The 10,839-nt window shown below is 35.4% G+C and overlaps 1 long non-coding RNA gene across 1 annotated transcript; it reads left to right on the top strand.

The window, feature by feature from the left end:
- The first annotated feature begins 331 nt into the window (after window positions 1-331).
- Window positions 332-864, top strand: LOC149191309 (uncharacterized). Its single transcript, XR_016254815.1, has 3 exons — window positions 332-396; window positions 526-583; window positions 689-864. It is a non-coding gene; the product is annotated as an uncharacterized LOC149191309 (long non-coding RNA).
- Window positions 865-10,839: the final 9,975 nt, after the last annotated feature.

The following is a 10,839-nucleotide window of genomic DNA, read 5'->3' as shown; positions in this document are numbered from 1 at the left end:
CCAAAATGGAGGAAACTCGGGGGGGCGTGCCAGGGAAACGTTTCCCTTCCCTGAGGGGGCATTTCCGAAAAGGGGGACGTGGGGGGACGAGGGGGGACGTGGCACACTTTTAATGCATTAAAAACCATTTTAAATTTTTAATTAACTAAAAACTGAACTTAATCTTTAATTAAGAGTTAATTAACGTTTAGGGTTTTGGAAAATCGTTGTTTCATGTTATAAAACCGGCACCCTGAACCATGAACAACACACTCACAGCGGCACAGCCTTTGCAAGTTCGCTGAGCACTCCACTCACAGCGTTGGATTTCATTGTTCGGATTCATCATTCCAGAGGGAGCTGATTTCATCTCATGTGAATATCTAACAGCCAACTGGCATACTTGAGTAAGGCCAGGTATTCATATGTACATAAGAATTTTAAATTCAGTTCAATTTATCTAAAATATATATTTGCACATATGATCACTTTATTCTGTTTTTCTGTGTTGAACTTGGTGCAAATATCTAACTTCTCCAAGTTAAGGTCTTGTCTGTACTGGTTGATGTTTATCGAGGCTCTTTCTGAACAGAAGATTTGCAAGGTGGAGTAAAGCCCAACTTTCATATTTTCAGATTTGCAAATTTGCTGGTGTTTCAGAGATATAATATAATTCTGCATAAAAGCTGACCATATTCTATTTGTGCAGTCTATCTCTCTCTCTCCAGGTGAAGTGAGGGCCCATTATTAGGTTGCCTTCATGAAAAGAGATCCATAATATATCATGTTGCGTTTCATTTCTTGCTGCAAATAAAAATCATATGCTTATTTCTCTCTCTCCAGGTGAAGCGAGGGTCCTTATTTGGTTGGCTTCATGAAAAGAGATCCATAGTATATCATGTTACTTTTCATTTCGTGCTAGAAATAAAATCATATGCTTATTTCTCTCTGCAGGTGAAGTGAGGGCCCATATTAGGTTGGCTTCATGAAAAGATATCCATAATATATCATGTTACTTTTAATTTCTTGCCGGAAATAAAAATCATATGCTTATTCTGAGTGAATCATTTCACATTGACAATGGTCAGAGTGGACAAACCAGGGATCCATAATGGGAGAAGCATTGTACAAGTATTGTAAATACTAAAAAAGCTATGTTACAGTTCAGAACATCTCAGGCTCCCTAGAAGGTTTTATGGTGCAGTCAGGCTATATTCGAACAAGATAATTATAATAAATTGGAGATTTATATGTTTTACGCTTTTAGTTTTAATCATGTCCATATTTATCTACTACTAACTATTTGTTTTGTGATGTTGTTAAAGATTGAAGTTTATATTGCATGAAACATATCATTGCAGTTAGATACACTTATACCTATTGGAAGCTCATTGTAATGTTCATTTCAAATTAAAGAAAGTTTCTGCAGCTGCAAAATGTGGCTTTTTCAGGGTAATTTCAGTCGTGCCTAATAATATAAATAATAAAATTGTTTTCTATAAAAATTTAGAGCATATGGGAGCCTTTAGCATTTGGTATTTTTTGCCAATGATGACTCTTGATGTATCAGACTTGACATTAATCTTTTATAAATTTGGATAATGTCAAATGATATTCATATCATGATCATGCTTTGTAGATTTTCAATTCAAACCAAATTGTCATAGTGGACTCAATTAATAAATTATATTTTATATTTATAAATTTTTAAGACCCTGACGCTCCCCCACGTTTCCTAAAAAATGGTAGGGAGCTTTTGCATAGGCCGCTCCTGCGCCCCCTCGCTCCCTCGCCCCCTCGTCCCGGAACCTTGGTGGAACATTGGAATAAATCATTAATTCTAATTGACTGTGATTAACAATAAACACATAAATGGAATAAATACCCGATTAGGGTACAAAACACTGATACAAAGATTCAAGAGAAACTTTGCACCAGGAATAACACACAAAACTACACTTAATCAAATATTCAATAAAATAGAAATTACAGAGTCTTGGCCTTCTCGACTCGATTACAACAATTTTTCTGACCTCTGTTTTACTCTCAAACCCTATCTCTCACTCCATTTCTCGCTTACTTCCTCTCCTACTCCCTTTCAATCTATCCTTACATTTTTTTTTCCTTTTATTTTATGGATCGAATCCTATCCTAACAACATTGACAACTCAATCTCTATTTTTATTAGCTCAACTATTAAATCCCTATTCTCAAGCTCTGATACACGCCTATCCTAACAACTTATCTCCTATTCTAAAAACAATACAATGGTTTTATTATTACAATAATTGAAATAAAGATCAATTCGAGAGGTTCAACCCTCTCTACTAAAACTGATTTTGACCACTCAGGTCAAATGAAATTCATCTCATGTTAGCCTCAACATGTGAACATACAATCACCTTACTGGCTAAGTCTGGATGCTCCTGCATCACTATTTATGAAACAATAAAAGAAATCATACCTAGTCACAATGAAACGAAAATAACAAAATAATTGTATTTATATTGAATTCGAGAAATAATTTAGAACGTATATCCATAAACAAGAGGTCGAAGCTATAATATTCAATAAAGGAAAGAAAGTTTCATTAAAGTCATAACTGGAAATTCAACCCTGTAGGTAAATACAATAAAATTGATAAGTTTATGAAAACCTTGGTTAGGGTTTGAAAATGAAAAATGTCAAGAAATGGCTAAGCCCTAGCTTAGGCATCGGGATGGATGAATAGGAAGTCAACCTGTAACATAACGGTGCTAGAATCAAAGTGTTGAAAAAGGAAAATTAAACACCTCCAGAAGGATACATGTCCTGCGTCACTGATCCAAATTGGAACATTATATTATTTTTCATCCATCTCGATGCACTAAGAGCATAAAAAGTGGAGGAACCATCTCATTGGGTTGTTTTTACCGTCGGGGCCCAATTTAGAGAAACGAGGTCTGAAACCTTCAGGGAGTGTTTTGAGGCATCAAACGATGTTTTTTAGGGGTAAAATTTTGTCGCTTTAGCGCCGCACCTTTTCATGTTATTCTACACATAGATATTGTTCCAACGACGCAATAATCATGTTAATAATAGTCCGCATGCGAAAGTTATGCCGCTCAGAAGTTGACCTTCCTATTTTCACAACCATGGTTTGAGAGGATGTTGCGTCACCCCCAATTATTCATGGAAAATGGGCTAACCACTTGTTTGTATTGTAAAATACTCTAGATGAGTCTATATTGTAACTCTGGTTAAGAGTTGATATAGTCAAACTTAACCACTAGTAGGCTATTGGGTTGTGTTATAACTAGACAACTAGGAGGAAAAGGCATTTCATTCTTTCGAGAGCATTTTGTTCCATAGCTGAGAAAATATATCTAAGAGAGATATGAGGTAGATCATATAGAGAGGATCTGTGTAGTGTAGAAGCCCACATACCACAAGGCTTACTTCTTTGTACCTGCAGCCATATTTCAGACAGAGAAAGAGAGTGAAGCAACCTCACCTTCCAAATGAGTTTTCGCCCGAAAGGGTTTCCAAGATCATATCGTGTGTCTTGTGTGTGTGTGTGTGAGCGTATTTTGTCGTTCTCTATTTTTCTGTGTAATTTCCAACTGCATGCATGCACTTATTACAATGTATAAAGAGAAGGCTTCTAAAATGTTCTGCTTTACTTTTCCCTTAGCCATAGTTCTGGTCTAGATATGTGTTATATGACAGAGGGTTTTTGTTGGGATTTTTGCGACTGTTGAATTTATTGAGGGTTTTCACCCATGAGAGAATTATCATCTCATTTAAATGAATTTCGTCCCGTTATTGGGTGCGAACTCTGAAATTTACACTTGGGGTTTTTTATTTTCTCCATTGAAATTCTTGTTTCGAATCTCTGTATTTTTTTATTGATAAACGGGTTCATATAAAAACAGGGTTTAACTTTTTTTTGTTTAATTGCATGTGGGGCTTAGAGTAGTGGTCGAACTTGTTCTCTATAAGTAACATAATATAATATCCCTATGTTATCTCTACAACCTCCTTGTCGTTTCTTTCTTATTACAGTTAAATCGAAAAATCTAAAAGTAATAAAATTGTAATAGTGTAGAATTTTTAGATTTTTAATATAATATTATTATATCTATTGTGATGAACTACCCAGTGGAATTAGTTTACAGATTAGTCAGAAATTCATACATGCAATAAAAGTGTTGGGTCGAATTAAAAACCCTTGATAAGAAAGAAACGACAAGGAGGTTGCAGAGATAACATAGGGATATTATATTATGTTACTTATAGAGAACGAGTTCGACCACTACTCTAAGCCCCACATGCAATTAAACAAAAAAAAGTTAAACCCTGTTTTTGTATGAACCCGTTTATAAATAAAAAAATACAGAGATTCGAAACAAGAATTTCGATGGAGAAAATAAAAAACCCCAAGTGTAAATTTCAGAGTTCGCACCCAATAACGGGACGAAATTCATTTAAATGAGATGATAATTCTCTCATGGGTGAAAACCCTCAATAAATTCAACAGTCGCAAAAATCCCAACAAAAACCCTCTGTCATATAACACATATCTAGACCAGAACTATGGCTAAGGGAAAAGTAAAGCAGAACATTTTAGAAGCCTTCTCTTTATACATTGTAATAAGTGCATGCATGCAGTTGGAAATTACACAGAAAAATAGAGAACGACAAAATACGCTCACACACACACACAAGACACACGATATGATCTTGGAAACCCTTTCGGGCGAAAACTCATTTGGAAGGTGAGGTTGCTTCACTCTCTTTCTCTGTCTGAAATATGGTTGCAGGTACAAAGAAGTAAGCCTTGTGGTATGTGGGCTTCTACACTGCACAGATCCTCTCTATATGATCTACCTCATATCTCTCTTAGATATATTTTGTATTTTGGAGGGGTTTAATGAAATAGGAATGAAATGAAATATTACCCTCGCTCTCGCAAAACTAGTATTTTGTAATCTTGTTTGCTCCAAAACCCCAGAATTGAAACGAGGACCGTGAGAGCCAAATTAAAACCCCAATCTACAAGAATTTAAACAAGGAATCAATTCATCATTCAAGCCGTGGACAATAGTTCAAATCTTACCTTTATAACTCCATGCGAAACTAGAGGACCAATGGGAGTCTCTAGCACTCCACGCTATCACACTGGTATTGGAAAAAGCAACATGGAAACAATTACTTCGCTCTTAACCTGTGAGACATCTTCAAAAGTTAGATGAAATTGAGAGGCAAAGAGTGAAAATAACTACAAAATTACCAACGAACCAAAACAAGAAAATCTGGTATGTGATTGAGCCGATAAGTTTTTTGAAGACGTCAGATGTCATGGCGAGGAAATGACAAAGCGGACATAGAAATCGAACTCAGACCAATAGAAATCCTAAAACCCTAAAGAAACTTAGAGCGGTGCTCTGCCAAGGACCGAAAAAAAAAAAAAAAAAGAGTAGGGTATTCGTTTAAGGTTGAGGAGAATCAATCTTAACCCTTCGATCAACCACAAACAAATCACCACCGTTAACATTTCCCTAGTATAAATTTCATATGATTATCACATGGGCAGGGCCACGTGGGCTAGGATGGATGTGCCAAGTATCGATCACATGCCAACCCTAGTCTAAAGGTGGTCCACAAGTATCCCACATGAATTCTTCAAGTCATGAAATCCACATTTAAAAGAACCATGGAACGAACAATAACCAAGTGTGAATAACAAGTGTATTAAACCATAATGAGTATATGGTATGCGCTTGAAGACTTTGATATATTATTATCTCATATTATGGACTATTCATCTTAATATGGATATTTTAATTAATAAAGTAATGGGTGTGTAACAAGCTTGATACATAAAAAAGGGAAACATTGATAACGAGCAATATAAAGTAGATTATAGAACAAATCTTAATATTGATAACGAGCAATATAAAGTAGATTATAGAACAAATCTTAATACATGTGGATAATTATATAAAACCAAAATGGTAAATCATTATAGTCATTAGTGAAGGTATATGTACATGCAAATTACAATAGATCATATTAGCAATGTTACAAATCAGAAATCGGTTAAAAATAGCAAGGAATTTTTTTGGTATGAAAATTACAATAGATCATATTAGCAATGTTACAAATCAGAAATCGGTTAAAAATAGCAAGGAATTTTTTTGGTATGAAAATTAGATATGTTACATATGGTATCAAAATTGTAGGATTGAAGGCTAGGCCTAAGGGAAAACCACAACAAGAAAAGAAAATGCAGAAGTTATTGTATGTATGAAAGCTAATGTGTGTTGTTTATTGACAATAAGGTACAAGTGTAAGAAGCACAAAAATACAAAATGGAAAAATCCTCAAATCAACCTCCTGCAAAAGAAGGAGAGGTATATGTGGAGTTGAAAGGGAATGATACACCTCCAACAATTCAATTCTTGGATATAGTAAGATATCTACGATAGGAATTGGCCAACATTAGAGTTGGTCATGAATGTTTTCTAAAGGCAAGCGAGGAATAGGAAAAGTTTATAAAGGATTTGACTAAAACTTCAAGTCATAATCCTCTTAATACATAGTAAGATGGGGATAAAGAAGATCCTTTAAAGAAAAAAAGTATTGGCCCTGAAATTGATAAATACAAAAGTGAAAATGAATCTAATAAAACCTCTCCAAAATCATGTAGATCTAGAAAGAAAAATAAATTTGAATTACAGGGAGACTTTAAAAAGATAAGACCCCCTACCTTTGATATTAAGAAGAAGGAAGATGAAGAAGCATGATTGTTAAACATTACCAAGTATTTTCAAGTCGATGAATATGATAGTAATTTAAAATCCAAATTAGCATTTTACCAACTGCGAGGAAAAGATGCCTTATCGTGGGAAGAGTCAAAGACTGTACATACTCTTGAGGAGAAAACAATTTCATGGGAGGAATTCCATAAACAATTTAAAGGCAAATACTTAACCAAAAGGTACTATGACGGTCATGCTAAGGAATTCCATGACTTAAGGTTGGGACAACTAAGTATGGATGGATTTGTTGCAAAGTTTACCAATATGTTATGGTATGTTCACTATATCAAAGAAGAGAAAACAAAAGTACAATGATTTTTAAATTTCTTACCACTTCCTACAAAGAAAGGATTGAATTCGAAAATCCTAAAACTATGGATGAAGTAGTAAGAAAGGCAAGATTGTGCTACCGACAATTTATAAATAGTAGAGAAATTTCAAAATCTTGGTCAAATAAGATAAATATAAATTTGCAGGTGGTTTAAAAAAGAAAAAATCATCTCTCATGAAGAATTTTGGACGAGATCATCAACAGAAAAAGTTCAACCGAAATAATCAACCCCAACCTGCACAATCACAAACTGGTTCAAAGCAAATGGAGTTGAACAACAAGGGAACAATTGGTGGAAAAGATAGAGAACCTTTAAAATGTTGGGGATGTGGGGTACCCCATCTACTGAGAAATTATCCACACAAGATCATATTTGTTCAGAATATACAAGTTTTTCATGAAGCAACTACAATAAATGATATCAAGAAATATTCCAAGGATCAATGTTGCCCTGGAAGACAGAAAAGCGGAGCATCAACCCACTATGATTGAAATCAAAGGTAACATACTAAACTGACATGCATTTGTACTAGTAGATCCAAGAGCTAGTCTTAGCTATATTAGTCCATAAGTGGTGGAAAAATGCAAATTAAAAATTTAAAAATTTAAAAATGCATGGTTAGTACAACTAGCAACAAGTACAAAGAGGAAGGTAATCAGATGGGTAAAACAATGTCCTATGAAATTAAATGGTTGTAAAACTAAGTTAAGTTTAAACATACTTCCTCTAGGCTCATACGACCTTTTGATAGGCATGAGCTAGTTAGAGAAAAACATAGTTGTAATAAACTATTTAGAGAAATATGTAACTTGCATAAATGATGAAGGAATTGAACAACTGATAAAAGGCATACCCGGGCCTATTTCTGTTAGACAAATTTCATCCTTACAACTGAAAAGAAGTGCCTGGAAAGGCTGCAAAATTTGTGCTGTCCAAATTGAGGAAAACATGCAGAAAATAGAAGATTAAAAAAATAGATGAGTTACCTATAATCAAAGAATTTAAAGATGTATTCCCAGAAAAATTCCAGGATTACCACCCAGAAGAGATGTTGTTTTTTCAATTGATTTGGTACCATGAGCTACTCCAATATCCAAATCACCTCATAGAATGAACATTCTTGAATTACTATTGTTATCACTCCTCCGGATCTCCAAGGCTGAGGAAGAGTCCAGCTGAGGTAACCATAGACCAACCTTTTGACTTGATAGCTAGCCCTACCAAGCCGGGGAGGGCTCTCTCCAAAGAATCATAGCCAAGAGGGCTGGATGGACTAGGGTTTTAGGCTAGTTATGATGTGCATAGGTTGTTTGATTTGATTTGATGGGGTTATTGTTGGATGAGGGTATTAGATCAAAGAGGTTAGGTTAGGGCAAATCGGATGTGATTGCAGACATTCAAAGGGGCAAGGTAGGCAGGAGGCTTAGCACTTAAAAGGTGATTTGGTGAGATGGCTTAAGACTGATGAGGAGTTAGGAAGAGCATAGGAGATGTATTTTTCCTAAACTGAAGAAAAAATGGACAAATTATGATAACGTTCCCAAAACAGAGCATGAGCAAACATGTATTTTTCCTATCAAGTTGAAAATTACCATATAATAGACATGAAATGGTTTTGGCACTTACAAAACATTCATACAAATGATAACAAAGAAAAAATAATGCTAAAAATCCATACCACATGTATCCCAAAGAAATAGTTGCAACTCATCTATTAAAACTGGCCAAAATCTGATACAATAGTGTCTCTGATCAATACTACAACATCCAACTGAGTCCAACCTTTGAAAAGAGTGAATAAAGGGAAGATATAGACATCAAAACAACCTTCTCTCATCCTCAAGGGTCGAATCCCTGAGTTGAGGAAGAGATCCACAAAAATCTGAACTGATACCTAGAGTGTAGGGAGCTCTAAGTGACTCCTCCCTAATTACATTGAAACTGATTCATTTGACTTGATGAAGTCTATTTACCTAATGTATTTACCCTAGGTAATAGTAAAAAGACCATAATTACATTTACAACATCAATTACATAAGTAAAAAGTTTATTTCCAAGGATGAAAATCAAATTTGGAGAAAAACAATGAAAAATCAGGCAAATGGTCAAGTGTGCCATCTTTCTATCAAGTGCGCCCTCATAGTGTCAAGTGCACCCTCCATCTTTTAGGCTACTTTTGACTGCCTTCCCAGTGTCCAAATTGAGCCCAGGATAGCTCATTGGAAAGCTTGTCCTGTCTAGTTTCCAAATTTTCCTTGAGTTTACAAAATGGGCTTGATTTGACCCTCCAAAAGTTTATTCTCCCAAGGCTTGTATGTGCACAACACCTAAGTCAAAATTGAGGCAGAAACATGGTTTTTTGCTTCTTTTTTTGCCCTTTTCACTTGCTATTTTTGCAAACTAAGGCTGGAAACATGGTTTTATTAGATGTATTTGTCATTTTGCATTTAGTGGTGGTCTCCATTTGCTGAAAAAGTGCCCCAAAAAAGTGTGTAGCGCCTAGGGCGTTGTGCGTTTGACCATGTTGCTAATATAAAATTGTCCAAAAATACACAGAAAAGACAAAAATGCAAAAAGGAGCCAAGATGCTTTCAAAATTGGTGAAGTGGCTAATGTTGGTGTGGATAGGCTTGGAGTGAAGCCTCTGCAAGTATATCAAGTTTCTTTTTCTCTTCTTGGTGAGTTAGGGCTTCAATTTTTGCCTTTGCTGCATTGAGCTTTGCCCTTACATTTCTTTCTCTATTGGCATAGTGTCTTAATGTCAAAACCCTAGGGAGGTATGATGTTGGTAGAATGTGGTTTTTAGGAATAAGGAATGGTAAAGGGAAATTGAGGGAGATGGTGATAGGGATTTATGAAATGGGGGAGGGGACAGGGAGTAGTAATATGATGGAATTTAGGATGGGGAAATTATTTACAGGTTGGGGGTTGGGAGCCTAGGTAGTTATAGCACCTAGGGCTTAGGGTATTGGGATAAAGGGTTCAAGGAAAGGGAATTGTAATGAGGGAAGGATATGAAAGTGTAGGGGAATGAAATTTGGGAATTGAGAGTGTAAAGGTGATTTGAGGGAGATACTAGGGTTTGAAATGAGTCAAACACCAAATATTTGATGAAACTTTCAAAATACCATAAGGAATGACTGTAGGAGGAAGCAAAATGGTATATTTAACTATCACTCACCTTTTGGAGGTTGAAGACAACATTGTTGAAGCTTTGGAGGCAATTTGGTGAAGTCTGGAAGTGTTTCTGGCTTTTCTGGGCAAGTGAGCAGTGCCAGAAGGAAGTGCGCCATCTCTTTGGAAAGTGCGTAGCGCCAGAAGCAAGTGTGCAACACTAGAAGGAAGTGCGCATCACATGCTCTGTTTTTTCAAATTCGCCCAGAATCATGAGAAATTCTCCCTTGGGGTTTGCTCAATTGATGGTAGGAGGCAAATGAAGTTGAGTTTGATACAAAGAAGGCCTTTATACTTGAGTGAATTTGATCTTTTTAACTTTAAAACCCACTTTCTAATGTTTCAATTCACCATTGAAAACTTTACTAATTACACTTTACACTTTGATTTTCTTCTTTGCAGATTGATGATGCTGGAGTTTGACACTCTTTACATTTGAATTTTCTTTGATGAAGTTGGCATATATAGTTTGAGTTGGTAGCTTAGGAACAATACTTATTACATATGATGAACATAAAATTACATAAATTAAAAAATAATATTACATCTTT

Source organism: Pinus tabuliformis, chromosome 2_2 (genome assembly GCF_031772625.1).
Source record: "Pinus tabuliformis cultivar Carrire ecotype Pingquan chromosome 2_2, CPIR1, whole genome shotgun sequence".
NCBI lineage: Eukaryota > Viridiplantae > Streptophyta > Pinopsida > Pinales > Pinaceae > Pinus > Pinus tabuliformis.
Note: the sequence above shows the minus strand (reverse complement) of the source record. Positions and strands in the feature narration are given on the sequence as shown.